This window comes from Charadrius vociferus, unplaced genomic scaffold, assembly GCF_000708025.1.
Source record: "Charadrius vociferus isolate BGI_N301 unplaced genomic scaffold, ASM70802v2 scaffold596, whole genome shotgun sequence".
In the NCBI taxonomy this organism is placed as follows: Eukaryota; Metazoa; Chordata; class Aves; order Charadriiformes; family Charadriidae; genus Charadrius; species Charadrius vociferus.
Window position 1 is genome coordinate 8,249 of NW_009648643.1, and position 5,805 is coordinate 14,053.

Here is a 5,805-nt window from a genome sequence, read left to right on the forward strand (position 1 = left end):
TGTTTCCACAACAAAGCCCCAAATGGGTGGAAAAATGGACTGTTAAAGACTGCTGTTGGGTTATAGATGTGGAAATGCCCTGACAGGTCCAGTGTGAAGCATCTGAATTTGCATCTCTTTAATTAAAAATTGAAAGGTACATTCAGTTACTGGATAGAGGGAAGGAAGGGGAGTGTAAACTGTGTTGGCTTTCTTATGCTGGGAATAGTGGCTACAGGTAGAGATACCAGACATTGCCAAATACATACCCATTTCCTAAAGAAGTGAGCCAGCTGCTGGGACATCTCTAGGGGATTCAGGTGAATCCCTGGCAGATTGAAGCACTTGGCAAAACAGAATACAAAGCTGTGGGAGGACCACTGCTCATGTGTTCTGTTGGAGAATGTTTCTGGATGGGTTTTGATACCCTTTCCAAGCACTGGTCTTTAGAGCACTGTGAGACATCCTGAGTGTACCCAGGAGGGAACAGAGGGAGGTTGGGAGCATTAGAATCGAGGCTCAGCCCAGCCTAAGATGGTCATGATTGTTGTGAATGAGATGAGCTCAGTGGGGAACTGGTGGGTTCTTACGCCCTGTGATGCCCAGGTGAACTGAAACTTCATGGCAGGTTGAGGGTCTCCAGCTACAGGAGAGACTGTTGCAGGGAGGAAGGGAGGAACAGCACATACCTGCGCTCTTCAAGGAAATACTGCATTGCAATTTCAGCAAATGAGACTGAGGGAAGAGAAGCGTGGCACCAGAAGAGATTTTCTCACCTCTTCAGTTGGTCACAGGGCTTTCCAACTGAGATGGCAGCAGCACGGGGCAGCAGGCTGGCTTGACAGTCGTTACTCAAGGACTCGTGGTCTTGCATATAGTGCTTTCTTCCAAGTCTCAGCACAGGAAGCTTTTGCAAATACCTCCATTACCTCCACTGACGTCTGCTTCTCTGCACAGCTACTAGGGGTGAGACTCCCCTCTTTGTAGTTTTGCCATCGCAGAGTCGGGGGATGGATTTCTACTGACCACCTGGAAAAATATATCCTGAAGTACTTTTATCTCAGTTCCTCAGCTTACCCCCCTTCTTTGGACAGAGAAAAGGCACTTGGGAGAGAGACATGGCTCACCTTGCCTCCTAGACATGGCTGAAAGCCCTCTAGAAGTGCCAGGGTGTCTCTGAGGACTAAGGCAGGAGTCTAGTGAGCAGCTCAGATGGGTAAGTCGCTCACCTCAACTTGGGCAGAGGTATCCATGCATCAGTGATTGAAGGCAAAATTCTCTGAGTGGAATTCCCCCCAAGGTAGCTCTGCTGAGATAACAGCTGAACTGAGGGGTTTCCTCTATGTCCTCCCTGTGATATCAGTTATCGGGTAACTTACTTAAAATTAACCATGGCTTTTGCAGGCGAAGCTAGTTTGTAGACAGTAAACAATTGCTAAGGTAAAAGTCAAAAGATGAAAATCAAAGAAACTGTTCCTGTTTCTGGCACGCTTCCTGGAATATTAGGGCCCAGGTCAAAGACGTACAGACTTAATTAAGTTTTCTCATGTCTATGGCTAACTTGGCAAGGAAGGCAGTAGTTTAGATGTCCCCAGCTGAACTACCTTCATTATCATAGTAAAATACCCACCCATAGGTCAGGGAGAGCCTTGCCCAGGTGAGGACCCTTCCACTGAACAGGCGCAATACTGCGAGAAATGACTAAGCAGATACTATAATTATTTTCTAATTGCTAACCAATCCCTGCAACTGGGAGTGTATGATTATGTAATTCGAGTGTATAAAAGATACCATGGTGATGATTTTTTGGTGTGCTTGATTTGTGGAAAGAGAGCGAGCACCCAGCCTTGCGCAACTCTGAAGTAAATAACCAATGTCTCTCCTGAGTGTGTGAGAATTGGTCTGTTGCAGACTGGGTAATGAATTTTCAGACAACACCAGCAGACAAAGGAGGATTCTTGGTCAGTTCTCCAGGGGAGAATCCATCTCATCCTCAGGTGGGTATCTAAGACACATGGAGCTGAAGCACCATGTGAAGGATCCCTTTCCCTCCTTTCTTCCTCCTTAGGAATTTGCATACTCACGTGTCTAGGGAGCAGAGAAATCCCCCTTCATCTGGCTCTCTTTAGACATGCAAGGCATTGGAAGCCTATGTTAGAGCTCTTGGGCAGGCTTCATTCACCAGCTCAGCCAATGGAAATAATCCAAACGACATCTCTTCATGCACCATCCTCCAGACGAAGCCATGGTTCCCATGGCTGAGGGAGAGCAATGGAAAGAGGTTGCTTTATTGGAGGAGCTCTGGGTGCAGGGATGTCAGGAGAAGTGTGGCTTAACAGCTCTCACCTTGTGACTCACGTCAAGCTGTGCACAATGGCCTGATCTTGTTTTGTCTCCATCCACCTGGTAGGTCTTGACAACTTGTGCTCCCAATTTTCTTCCCCCCTCCCAGCCACCACTGTAGTACCACAAAGGGGGGCCTTGTGCGCACATAGACAGTGTAATGTCTTTCCAGGTTAGCTCCATATATGGAGAGCATACATCAGAGGGTCACCAGCTTCATTAGCATAACATCCCTACACCCACCTCCTTGATACACTGAAGCTCAACCTGCCCACACTGAGGAGACAGTTTTCTGTTTCCCCTCTGTGTGCCACTGGGAGTTTGACTTCTGGGGGAATCTCACAGGCTTGTCACAGATGGATAATGCTCTCTCTTCACACAGGCCAGTTAAAGAACATCAGCAGGGCAGGTCTCTTAAGTGTGGACAGCTGCTGATATGTAGGACATGTCGGCATAGTCATGTTCTAAGAGACTGGAAATCTTAACACAGGCCAGTTAAAGAACATCAGCAGGACAGTTCTCTAAAGTGTGGACAGCTGCTGATATGTAGGACATGTCGGCATAGTCATGTTCTAAGAGACTGGAAATGTTAAGTACTTGGTGCTGGGTATTAATGTGGTCTCGGAACCTCCAGGGTGGGAGATAACCAAAGGCAACAATGGACATCTGAATACACAGAGAGTCAGGGAAGGGATTCACCTACCTCATTTCCGAGCCCCTAACCACAGTTAAGGCCTAAGTCTTCAGTCTTCACTGAAGTGAAGATCCAAGTAAAGATCTAATCACAAAGTCAGACAATACAAGAACAGATAGAAATTGTTCTCCTGTGCCTTCAGAGCCAGTGTCTTCAGGTGAGCTACTCATCTTTGCTCCATTGATTATGAGCGGAGAGATATAGGCACTGTTGAGCCTCACTTCATCCTCTCTCATACATTCACATTCCAGGATTGCTACAAGACAATGCTGCTGCTGTTTCTTATCTCGTCAGCAAGGGAAACTTCACTCCTTCACAGAGAGTCCTCCCATATCCGACATACCTGCTGCCAGCCACTTTCACTCCTTCTGCATTTGGGCCTTCTTGCCCACCATGACAGGTCATTCCTTGGTCACAAGTTACCACTGTTGAGTAGTTACAATTTGAATTTCCCCTTCAGTGCACACACAAATTCACACACAGGAGCACAATCACACATGTGAGCTTACACACACCCAAAGAGCAACTCATACGTGTGCAATAATACGGAGGTGTGTGCACACACATTTTCAAAGGAGCCCGTGTCCATACCAACATGCACAGCCACCCCCATACCAACACGGACGCACAGATATTCACTCAGGCATGCTTACACATGTGCATGCTCCTGCATGAGTGCACTGGCATATGGATTTACTTGCATGCTCCTCTACACAGGTGTACACACACAAAAGCACACATCTATACACACCTGTGCCCACACAATTACATATATGCAGAGCACTCACACACATTCATGCTCTCCTGCATGAAGGCAGGTGCATGTGCTAAAAAAAAGACACGCACTCATGGACACAATTGCCCTTAGGCACATACAGAGAACATTTCTGCACACTCATGTTTGTGTGGGTATTACCACAGGCACACACATGTACATGTGAATACACACATGAACACATCCAGAGGAACATGTACGTGAGCATGATCATGCTCAGAACCAGGACTCCCAACACAAACTCTCAGCCCCTCTAGATGACTCTAGGCGGGTCCTTCAGAGGCTACAGGGAAGGAACGAATCAGTCACTGGCCAACCCCATCAGCTTTAGTGAGCTCAAGGGTTTGGCAGCGGTTCCAGCAGCTGCTGTCTCACTGTAAGACAGAGAGAAACCACAGCAGAGTTAAAGCTGTCATGGCCTTTCCAGACATTGAGCCTCTCCCCATGGCAAGTCTGTGTGAGAGAACAGAAAAACTAGAGAACATCCCCATTGCTGCAGCCCTCCAGAGAATTCCTGTATTACAAGGAAAAGAAAAACCTGCAGCATTAGAAGCTCCCGCCTGACCTTGTTGATCTCCTCAAGGGTCTGGGACCAGCCCCTGCCCTTGCAAAGGGAGCGGTGCCACAGTGACACACTCATGTGGCAGCAGAAGACTGTGTGTCTGGGACAAGCCAGCCTCCTCTCAGGCGACAGATACTGAGGCTGGAACACCAGAAGTGATGTAGTAGGGAACCTGCCTCTTGACTCACTTGAAGGAAAATACGCTCTCTTCACAAGGCAGAGAAAAATGAATTTCCAGAGCAGATGCTGCCTGTAGCGTCCTCCGTCCCCATGAGCTGGCTGACTTTATCTTGCAGCCAAGGTTCCAAACGGAAAATGCTTTTTGCACATAATAATACAAGAGTAAGGACAGTGTATTGGGTTTACCGGGCAAGACTGTGTTAGCGGAGGGGCTGCAGGGATGGCTTCTGTGAGGAGACACCAGAAGCTGCCCCCGTATGTCCGACAGAACCACTTTCTTTACAGGCCAAAGAGGGTTCTGCAATGGCAAATGTGTCTGCTGGACAACCCCAGCTTCTAACAATGGTTTACTAGTTGGAGAGGTGTCAGCATGGCCTGGGGCAGCCAGTCCTGCTCTGAGGCTACAGCCCTGGAGGAAGGGGACCACAAAACACGGGGGGCACAATCCTCCCCACTGCGAGCTGAGCAGTTGTGGAAGGAATAATTTCCCACACAGGATATTAAAAGTCTTTTCTGCTAACAGATCATGGGCTGTGATATATATCGGGGCACTCTCGGAGCCCAGCCCAAGCTGTAAGCGGTGGGCACCCTCCTGGCTGTATGGTTAGAAAGAGTTTTTGGGACAAGTCTTCTGCACCTCCCTCACCCTGATTCTGTTAACATTCATCACTATATTCCTCAGGTAATGGGGCAGATTTCCATGAATTAGGGTTTTCTTCTGCCCCCTTGTCCAGCAGAGTCAAAACCTGTTGCTTATTACCCTGGATCCCCAGTGTTACAAGCAGAACATGAGGGTTCATTCCCACCCATGCCCATCCCTGTCCCCACACTTAAGAGGAGACATCCCTTCCCTCTGCTTGTTTGCAGGGAAGGGGGGATGCCTCCCCATGTGCCCCCTGTCTACTACCCAGTCATTTGCTGCCCAAATCCCTTTGAGCTGCTGTGCCTGCATCTCACGTGGGGCCAGTGCTTCAGCTCCAAACATCCCCAAGACCACCTTAATCAACTTTTCCTTTCCTTTCCTTTGCTCTGCACTGTGTTTCTTGAAACAAGTTAATACTTCAGATGGCTGGGATATCCGGCTCATTCTTCCTCACTTTCCCACATCACCAGGAAAACCACCTAGGTCAAGTGTCTTGTGACTGCCTGCCATGACCGTGTGGGGCCAGCCGGGCACTCGGTCTATCTCTTCTTCACTAGCCTTTCTCTGCAAAGGCATTTCCCACTGGGACCTGCCGACTACACCAAATGGTTTGCACTGGGAGCTGCTGG